We start from the raw sequence: 10,331 nt of genomic DNA, 5'->3' as shown, positions 1-10,331 counted from the left end.
TAATAATCAATGTAATGAAACAAGCTATATGAATGGTTGAATGTGAAGCTGATGATGTGCCCTGTAAACTTTCACTCAATCCAAAATAAAAACATTTAATAAAAAATAAATAAATAAATAAAAATAAAAAGTCAATCAGCCTCCCAGGTGTTGTGATACAGATTTCCATACCTCTCTCCAAGTCACATATTTGTGGTCCCTTGGGAGCACCACCATAGATGCAAGTAGACTTCAAATGGCATATTCTACAGTATTCAGCAGCTACTTGCTGTACCTGTTGTCCCAGTTCCCGAGTTGGCGCCAGCACCAAGCAAATAGGCCCCTCTTTAGGAATGGCTGATGACCGATGTGGACAATGTCAGGCAGCAAGTAAGATAATGTTTTTTCCGGATCCAGTCTGTGCTACTCCAACCATATCCTATCCACTTAAAGCAATTGGCCATCCTTGAGTTTGAACAGCAGTAGGTTCACTAAAGTTCTGTCTTGCAATAACATTCATGACGTTTTCAGGGAAGTTTGCTTCATAAAAATTCAAACCTGACTTTGGGCCATTGTGATCTCTAACCATAACTTCTTGCTTCTTCTATATGTCTCCACATCTTGCTCTGTGCACCTAACCTAATCAGGATGCTCTTGATAAAAATTCTTCTCGAATTTGGGCAGTTCATCAAGATTCCACTTCTTTTTCACTAGTTTATTCCCAGGATTTCCAAACTTATTTTCAGATAGGGTCCCAGTCCTACTTCCCCAAATCCTTGATCCCTGCCATGGCCTGGGTCGCTTGAATAACTCAGCATGGTGTCAATGGTTTCAGTTGGGGATGGGGGAGGCATCCAGGAGAAGTGAGGGTGAAGAGTCATTAAGGGTGTCAATGGTGAAGCCTTGCAAGAGCCACAGTGCCAGAGAGCTGGCAATGACAAGAGCTGGAGCTGAATAACCAGAGATCATTGGAAGTGAATGAGATCTTCATGGATGATATTCTTGATATCATTTCACAACTCTTCTTGTCTTCAGTCATTTGTATCTTATGTATCAAATCTGTTCTTGAGATGGTCTCTAAATTCAAGTGGGATATACTCAAGATCATATTTTAACTGTCATGGAACTTGTTTCAGTTTTCTTCAGCTTCAGCCTAAACTTGCATATGAACAATTGATGGTCTGTTTCTCAGTTGGCCCCTGACCTTGTTTTAGTGATGATATTGAGCTCCATCTGGTGATGTCCATATGTGCAGTCACCTTTTATGTTGTTGAAAAAGGTATTTGCGATGAAAAAGTCATTAGTCTTTCATAATTTGATCATGCAATCTCCATCATAGTTCTATCACCAAGGCCATATTTTCCAACTACTGATCCTTCCTCTTTGTTTCCAACTTCCCAATTCCAATTATTCAGTAATTATCAATGCATCTGGCTGCATGTTTTATCAATTTCAGATTGAAGAAGTTGGTAGAATTCTCCCATTTCATCATCCCTAATTTTAAGGTTCAGTGCATAAATTTGAATAATAGTCATATTAACTGATCATCCTTATGGGTGTATGGATATTATCTTACCACAGACAATATTGTACATTCTCATTCCCTCTCAAATTTGTCATTGGGTAAATGTTACCCTTTTGATTTTGAGTTTTTGACCATGACGAACATAGCTTACTAGTGCTGTTGTCTCACTTGAAATTTGTTGATGACGAATGGGCTGCCATTCAATTAGTCATTTCCAGCATAAACCATATAATTATCAAGTTCAAAATAACCAATTCTACTCCATTTTAGCTCACTAATGCCTAGGATATCAATCTTTATGTGTTCCATTTCATTTTGACAGCTTCCAACTTTCCTAGATTCAAACTGCATACATTCCATGTTCCAATTATCAATGGATGCTTGCAGCTCTTTCTTCTCAATTTGTGGTGTGCACCATCAGTAAATGAAGTTCCCAAAAGCTCTGTTCCAATCATGTCATTTTCATCAACTCTAAGGAGGCAGCTCTTTCCCAGTCATATTTTGATTGCTGTCCAACATGAGAGACTCATCTTCCGGCACTATATCAGACAGTGCTCTACTGATGTTCATAAGACTAATAGTCTTCAGTGGCTAACTATTCAAAAGTGGTCTTCCCATCCTTCTTCCTGATCTATCTTACTCTGGACGCTCCACTGAAACCTGTCCACCATGATTTATCCTTCTGGTATTTAAAATACTGGTGGCATAGTTTCCAGCATCACAGCAACACACAAGCCATCACAATATGACAAACTGACAGATGAATGATGGGCACTTAGAATTGTGAGAGAACAAATTAAAACCATTTAATAGACCATAAGGTTAGTTAAGAACATGTATCTGAAAACACTGGCCCTTGGTGAGGATATGGAGAAACAGTCACTCATGTATGCTGCTGACATGTGTGCATATTGTGTGAATATTGGATAGATGTCTGCATGTTGTTGTTGTTCAGTGCCATAGAGTCAACTCCAACTCATAGAGACCCTATGCACAACAGAAGGAAACATTGCTTGTTTCTGTTCCATCCTCACATATATGTATGTTGTTAAGTGTCATCCAGGTAGTTCTGACTCATAGAGACCCTGCACAGGGTTTCTGAGGCATGCCTGGTGAGTTTGAACCTCTGACCTTGCAGTTCATCTACAACAACAACTGGGATCAGTGAATAATTACAGACAAGTTCTATAAGTAAAACAGTGGTCTTGCTGTTGTTGTTGTTGTTAGGTGCCATTGAGTCGGTACTGACTCATAGAGACCCTATCCACAACAGAACAAAGCACTGCCTGGTCCCAGGCCAACCTCACAATTGTTGCCATGCTTGAGCCCATTTGCCACTTTGCCAATCCATCTTGGTAGGGGTCTTCCTCTTTTTCACTGACCCTCTACCTTATCAAACATGACATCCTTCTCCAGCAACTGGTCCCTCCTGACAATATGTCCAAAGTGTGAGAGATGAAGTTTGGCCATCTTGGCCTCCAAGGAGGACTCTGGCTGCACTTCTTCCAGAATGGATCTATTTGTTCTTTTGGCAGCACATGGCACTTTCAATATTTTCCTCCAACACCATAACTCAAAAGCATCAATACTTCCACAGTCTTCCTTATTCACTGTCCAGCTTTCACATGCATATGAGGTTATTGAAAATACCATGGCTTGAGTCAGGTGCACTTTAGTCCTCAAGCTGACATCTTTGCTCTAACACTTTAAAAAGGTCCCGTGCAGCAGATTTGCTTAATGTGATACATCATTTGATTTCTTGACTGCTGCTTCCATGAGTGTTGATGGTTAATCCAAAATAGAATGAAGTGCTTGACAACTTCAATCTTTTCTCCATTGATAAGAATGTTGTTTATTAGTCCAGTGGTGAGGATTTTTGTTTTCTTTACATTAAAATGCAATCCAGACCAAAGGCCATGCTTTTTGATCTTCATCAGTAAGTATTTTAAGTCCTCTTCACTTTCAGCAAGCAAGGTTGTATCATCTGCATATTGCAGGTTGATAATGAGTCTTCCTTCAGTCCTGATGCCATGTTTTTCTTCATAGAACCCAGTTTCTCAGATTATTTGCTCAGCATACAGTTTGAATAAGTATGGTGAAAGAATACAACCCTGTTGCACACTTTTCTTAATTTTAAACCATTCAATGTTCCCATGTTCTGTTCGAACAACTGCCTTTGGTCTATGTACAGATTCCTCATGAGCACAATTAAATGTTCTGGAGTACGCCTACTTTGCAATGTTGTCCATAGCTTGTCATGATTCACACACTTGAAAACATCTGCATAGTCAATTAAGCATAGGTATTCTTTCTGGTATTCTCTGCTTTCAGCCAAGATCCATCAGACATCAGCAATGATACCCCTCATTCCATGTCCTCTTCTGAATCCTACTTGAACCTCTGGAAGTTCTTGGTCAATGTATGATTGTAGCCATTTCTGTATTACCTTTAGTAAAACTTCACTTGCACAGGATATCAAAGATATTGCCCGATGTTTTCTGGATTCTATTGGGTCACCTCTTTGGAATAGGCACAAATAAGGATCTTTTCCAATCAGTCAGCCAGAGAGTTGTCTTCCAAATTTCTTGGCAAAGATGAGTGAGTGCCTCCTGTGCTGTGTCACTTTCTTTAAGATTTCAAATATTATTCCCTGCTGGTATTTAAAAATATCGATGGCATAACTTCCAGAATCACAGAAACTCACAAGCAACCATAGTACAACAAACTGACAGATGAGTGGTGGACAATGATCTTAGTCAGGGTCTATTCACACACAAAAAAGGTGAAATCAAAACAGTGACTTCTGAAGGGATCTGCTGGCCCAGTTCAGTTCAAGGCAGAGATGTCAGCTCAGAAGGTGATGGTGAATGTTTCTTTTGAATTCTAAAGGGGTAATTCTGATAGATTTTCTCAAAGGACACAAGATCATCTCAGGGTTCTTTAGATAGATTTTTTTTTTTTTTAATGAAAAGTGCATCGATAAGAAAAAATATCAGGAAAGTTGTGAAAATTTTTTTTGTTTTTCCATCATGACTATGTATGTGCTCATTCTTGAAAGGTATAGCAAAGGCTTTCTTATTCAAATTTCATTGGTCAAGCATTCCCCACCGATACATCCTACATTCATGATTTTGTCCTTTGGGCTTCCTTTTGTCCCCAAAACTCAAAGAACATTTAAAAAGGAACACATTTGGAGTCCTTTGAGGATGCCAAAATGACTGTTTTGGTATGGTGTAAACTGATGAGCACATAATTTTTCAAGAAAGGATTAGAGAGCTGCAACTACCACTTTCAGAAATATATAAACCTAAATGGAGGAGATGTCAAGAAACAATACATTCACATCTTGATATTTTTATTAAATAAAGGTTTCTATGATTTTGTATCAATAGTCTGATTTATCCTGGTAATACTTTTAAAATTCAGGAAATCAAAAAATACCAAATTCAGGACAATGATTAATTCAGGAAGGAGGGAAAGAGGAAGAGGGTGGATGAGGAGAGGATAGACAAAAAATGGGCGTGGAGGTTGCCCAGGACATATCAATGTATCTCTAATCTTTTAAGGCTTAAAAAAAGAGAGGATTTTATAACATTGGAGAGCAGGTTCATAAGTGCTTCTTATATTATGCTTTGTATTTTTCTGTTTTGTTTTGTTTTTAATATTTCACAATAAAAAATGTTAAACCTAACAAGAACTTAGAGAGTATTAATGGAAACATGACACCAGACATGATAGAAATAAGACTCTCATTCTAAGCTGTATTAAGCAGATTCTATGTAAAGCACTGTATTCATATTTGTACCACAAATAAGCAAGAGTTTGATGGGTAAACAGTGATGAACGCCTGACAGTGGGCATAAACTAGGTCAGAAAGGAAATGGGAAAGTGTAAAACTTTCTACAATCTTACAAACAGTGGTGCATACCAGCCACCCTGGAACATTCTAGACAGTGGCTGCCTACTAGTGCCCACTCTGCATTCCACAAAAGACATAAGTTCAGTGTAGGCACCAGTGGTCTCCGGTTCTCAGCAACCAGATTCCTCATAGAAAGAGAAATTGCTCTGCGCTCTGAATTGGTCACTGAGATGCATAGGAAAAGCCTTTAGGCCTTGCTAGGAAAGACTTAGACCCCAAGGCTCCACTCTGATGGGACTAGCCTTGGGCTGACTGCAGGGGACTTGGAAGATAAGGTATTCCAGTATGTAACCTGTACTATTTTGGGGTTGTGTAAATTCACCAGGTCTTGGTGTTGGTCCGAGCCCCTGAGTACTATGTCTAATTGCCCAGATGAACCCATCAACTTATACTTTCTGGAAGTCTGCCAATAAATGGGCAGAAAGCTCATCCTTGACATGAAGTACAGTGTCTTTCTAACATAACATGTACAGTCAACAAGCTCCCAATTGTTTCCATTCCATTAAACATTGCAAGTTAGAGTCCAAGGAGGAAGCTAAATTTCCAATCACACAGAAGAAGCAGGGGGCGCCAATCTGTGCTCTACTCTTTGCCCAGATGGTCATGTAAGCACACACTCACAGGCCAATTCACCCACTTCCAAACAAAGCACAGTACAAGATATAAAAATAAACAAGTGACAAGAGCTTGTATCATGTGCTCTTTTGCTTTTTTTCTCTTATAATTGTCATCTATTTTTACAACAACTTAAAGGACATAATATGAATGCACCAGCATTTTATGACAAATGTACAGGTGTCTAAAATGGGTTTGTTTCCTGACTTTGGTCCCTCAAATTCTGCCTTTGGAAGCTTTGTTACAAATGTCCAGGCAGCCTTGAAATACGCTACAATCTTCCTTTAGAGCTGATATTGCACTTTGCCAAATGAGAACATTACATCCACATTTGAGACCAATTGATGCTACTTGAATATAACGTGTCTCATTAATCTCTCCCATCTGTTGTTTATGTGCATGAACAATTCTAATGGGAAATATAAAGGACTGACACAGGATTTACTACTTGGGCCTCTGAGTCCAGGCTTAATTTGTAAGGAATGACTATTCCTGCAGATGGGACATGGATAGGTTTTCCCCCATCACCAAGAAACTCCCTGTCTGCCGGGCAGCGTTCCCACACAGATGCTCATGTGTCAACCTATTCTACTATTATCCAAAGGGCAAAGGGTAAAGGTAGAATAGGATTTCCAATGCAAGAATACAGGGCTGCCAGCTCTGTTTATTCCGGCGCTTTTCTTCTTCCTACTGCCACTGTTTTCAGAACAATTCATTGCTCAGCATACCTTCCATGGGACAGATGAAAGTCAATGTCAGTTAGTTTTATTACTTAGCAATAGTGTAATTGAAAGTGCCCCTGTGAGAAGATGCTGACACTAAATTAGTGACCCAAAGACTGGGGTCAACAGTCTTCCAATTCCCACATCACCAAGATTAAGCAACATCTCTGAGGGAAAATTCACACATCTTGAAAAGTCCATCTGAAAACCCCTGTATAGTGAGATGAGGGTAGCTAAGTGTGTTTGTTAGTTCAACAAATATTTGAGGGCCCACTTTGTGTCATGTTGGGCACATAGGAATGCTATGAAAAATGAATTAGATAGGTCCCTACTTGTCTAAATGGTTCAATGTCTTATATAAAACAGTGCCACTTTAAAAGGGGAGAATTCATGAAAATTCAAACAAAACGACCTTATTCCCTTTCTACCATCTAGGAATCTGACTTCCAATAAACCTGGTCAGCTTTTATCTTCCAAGAGCAACAAGCATTTCCAGCTACTCAGCTGAAAGAACCAAGGAGAGGAAAAAGTAGAGATCCCTTGGGGTCTTGTGGGGAAATTCTTAAAGGTCAATGAAATAAAAAACAATGAGGAAGAAAGAAGAACCACTTTAAAATTTCTCTGGGGACACAGGGTTGTCCTGCCACTTTATTATCACAAAAGTTTCTGGGAAATGCTGACTGGTTTCAAAAGGTCTAAAATTTCTAGATCAAGATTTTTCACCAGGATTCTCACCCCACTTATTTTTGTTGCTGTTGTTAAGTGCTGTTGAGTCGATTCTGATCCATAGCAACTCTGTACAGGGTTTCCGAGGCTATAAATCTTTATGGGAGCAGAAAGCCTCATCTTTCTCCCATGGAACAGCTGGTAGTTTTGAACTGCTGACCTTAAGGCTCACAGCCCGATTCGTAAGCACTACCCTACCAGACCCCACTTATATTACCAGTTAATTCTGTCACCTAAGGCTGATCTTGTCTCCTCTCAGGGAATTGGTTTACCCATGTAAAATGGGATTGTAGACTAGATGATACCTGGGCCTTCTCTTTAGATTCAGTTACTTTGCAACTTGCAGGTCTTTGGTGCTAAATATGATATAATAATAACAGTAATGAAAAGAAAATGAAAAAGAGGATTTACTGAGTTGCTACTTTGTACCAAGTTTTGTTCTATACAGTTTTCATCTAGCCTTGCACCTCCCTTATAAGAAAAGTGGAAACACACAGCCCTTGGTAATTCTCAAATCCCTCCATGCACTTCAATTCAGTGGAATAAAAAAGTTATTGTCTCAGGAAAGAAAGTCATTGTCATAGGCAGGCAAAACACGTATTAATCCCTAACCCTCATAATGTCAGAGTAGGTAGCTTAAGTGTTACATAAATAAGCCTAAAATGGCTTTTATGCATTGGTCTTAAGTTTATTTCTTTATAATAGGATAAGGCATGTTAACCCAAAAAGCCCACTGGCACCAAGCTCAAATTGCTACATATCCAATTGTTTTTTAAGTAATCCAAATATGCAGATTTTTAGTCATTTAGAGCCTGCTTACTTTGGTGTGAAATTGAAACTAACATCTGCTAACTACAGATAAGAAACTCTGTAGCTATAAAGACTTGGAGCTGCTGGTACAACTGCACGTTGGAACTCTCGGATGTTGAGATGCTCCACCTTGCTGTTGGGACATCTCCTAGACATATGTCAGCTGCTTCCTTCTCTCCTCTTGGTAATCAAGATCAATCAACTCTGCCAATACAGTAAATCCTGTCTTTGCTTGTTGACTTGGAAGCATAAGGAACCAAACATGGCTGGGTGACAAACCCTCCTACATTGCTGGTGGGAGTGCAAAATGGTCCAACCACTCTGGAAAACAGTATGGCGCTTCCTCAGAAAGTTGGAAATAGAACTACTGATCCAGCAATTCCTCTACTTGGTATATATCCACAAAAGATAAAGAGCCACAACATGAGGAAATACATGCACACCAATGTTCATAGAAGCACTATTCACAATAGCAAAAAGATGGAGACAACCTAAGTGCCCATCAGTGGAAGAATGGATAAGAAAACTTTGGTACATACACACAATGGAATATTATGTTACCTTGAAGAATAACAAGCAAGTTGCAAGCCACCACATAACATGAATGAACCTTGAAGACATTATGCTGAGTAAAATTAGGCAGTCACAAAAGGGCAAATATTGCATAAGACCATTATTGTAAAAGACTAAGAAAAGATACCCATACTAAAAGGGGAAAAAATATTTGTAGGCTACCAGTGGGGGTGTGATAGGGGAGTTGGGGGGGGGGGGGGAGGGGACAGAAGAGCACAGGGTAAAGGGTAGACACATCGTAGTTCAGGTATCGAGGAGGACAATACACAAGAAGGAGGAGGGGTGGAAAAACAAGGCAGATAGGGAAACACAGACAGGTTTGCATGGGCTAAATGGGACAGAGGTAAAGAGTGTTGTATGTTCAGCTTTGGAACAACTGGGCTATGTGGTACAGGATCAAGGAATAGTCTGAAGAAGGGGAGTAATGTTAAGATGCTTGATGGTCTTATGAATACTGGTTTCCCTTGCCTACTATTGTAAAACAGACACTTGAGTGGGATAGAAAGGAAAGTCAGGAAACATGATTGCAGAAAGCTTGTAAGCCCGTCTTCAGCCTATAACTGATTAGAATACCTAAAAGGGGTTCTAGAACTTGCCCAGTGAAACAGGCTTCTTTCAGGGCTTTTGCAGTATGTAGGACGTTAGGTGGAATCCTGAAACCCATCCAGAACCTTCTGAGGTGGGACATTACCACTAGAAAGGACAAGCAGAACAGCCTGGAACAGCTAGAGCAACAGAAGATACATCTTCAAAGAAAGATCAGCAGAAAAATCCAAAACAAAAACAGCAATATGATTAACTACTACAAGAAGAAGCAAGTTGTTCACCAGGGAGCCATCAAGGCAAGCAATCAAGTCCTTTCAGGAAAAATCCCCCTCCAAGACTGAAACACAAAGTAAACACATGAGCAGGCATGTAAGCTTTCTAGCGAGCATGTTGGTCTACTGGTGAGTGGAAGAGAGGGGAAGGCAGCAATGAAGACATGGGCTGAGTTCAACCACATCTCATAGACTCCCGTTGACTTGGAGCTGAGAGAAAGAAGAGGAAGGACTGGTTGGTCCTAAGTGTGGCTAGACCTGGGGCTCCTGAGCCCGTGGACAAGGACATAGCCATAGAGGACTAGAGCTGAGAGTGAAACATGCAGCTGGTATAAAGTGAGAGGAGATGCACAAAAATACCCAACCCTGCAGATAGTACCCATTTGACCTAGCCGCAATGGCTGATGATAAGAACTCGACTAGAAGAAGTTTAAAAAAAAAATTTTTTTTTATGAAGGAATTAGTGTAAATTGCTACAATTTGATGAAAATGACCTATACTTATGGCTGTAGTAGCTTAAGGTACCAACTGAGACGGAAGGAGTCTTCACATCAAGTATCAATCCTATTCCCTCTGTATACAGGGTAGATAGGGATGGGCAACTTAGACATTGGCTACCTAAAATAAGGGGGCAATAGAGGCAC

At 39.9% G+C, this 10,331-nt stretch overlaps 2 pseudogenes; both read right to left on the bottom strand.

Moving 5' to 3' along the window:
* LOC102827327 overlaps window positions 1-797 on the bottom strand; it is a 20,594-nt pseudogene extending 19,797 nt beyond the window's left edge.
* Window positions 798-810: 13 nt separating this feature from the next.
* The window catches only part of LOC102826944, a 108,224-nt pseudogene continuing 98,703 nt past the window's right edge, over window positions 811-10,331 (bottom strand).

The sequence above is a fragment of the Chrysochloris asiatica genome, unplaced genomic scaffold, assembly GCF_000296735.1.
Source record: "Chrysochloris asiatica unplaced genomic scaffold, ChrAsi1.0 scaffold00011, whole genome shotgun sequence".
Classification (NCBI taxonomy): domain Eukaryota; kingdom Metazoa; phylum Chordata; class Mammalia; order Afrosoricida; family Chrysochloridae; genus Chrysochloris; species Chrysochloris asiatica.
The sequence above is the reverse complement of the archived record's forward strand: the minus strand, read 5'-3'. Positions and strand labels throughout refer to the sequence as shown.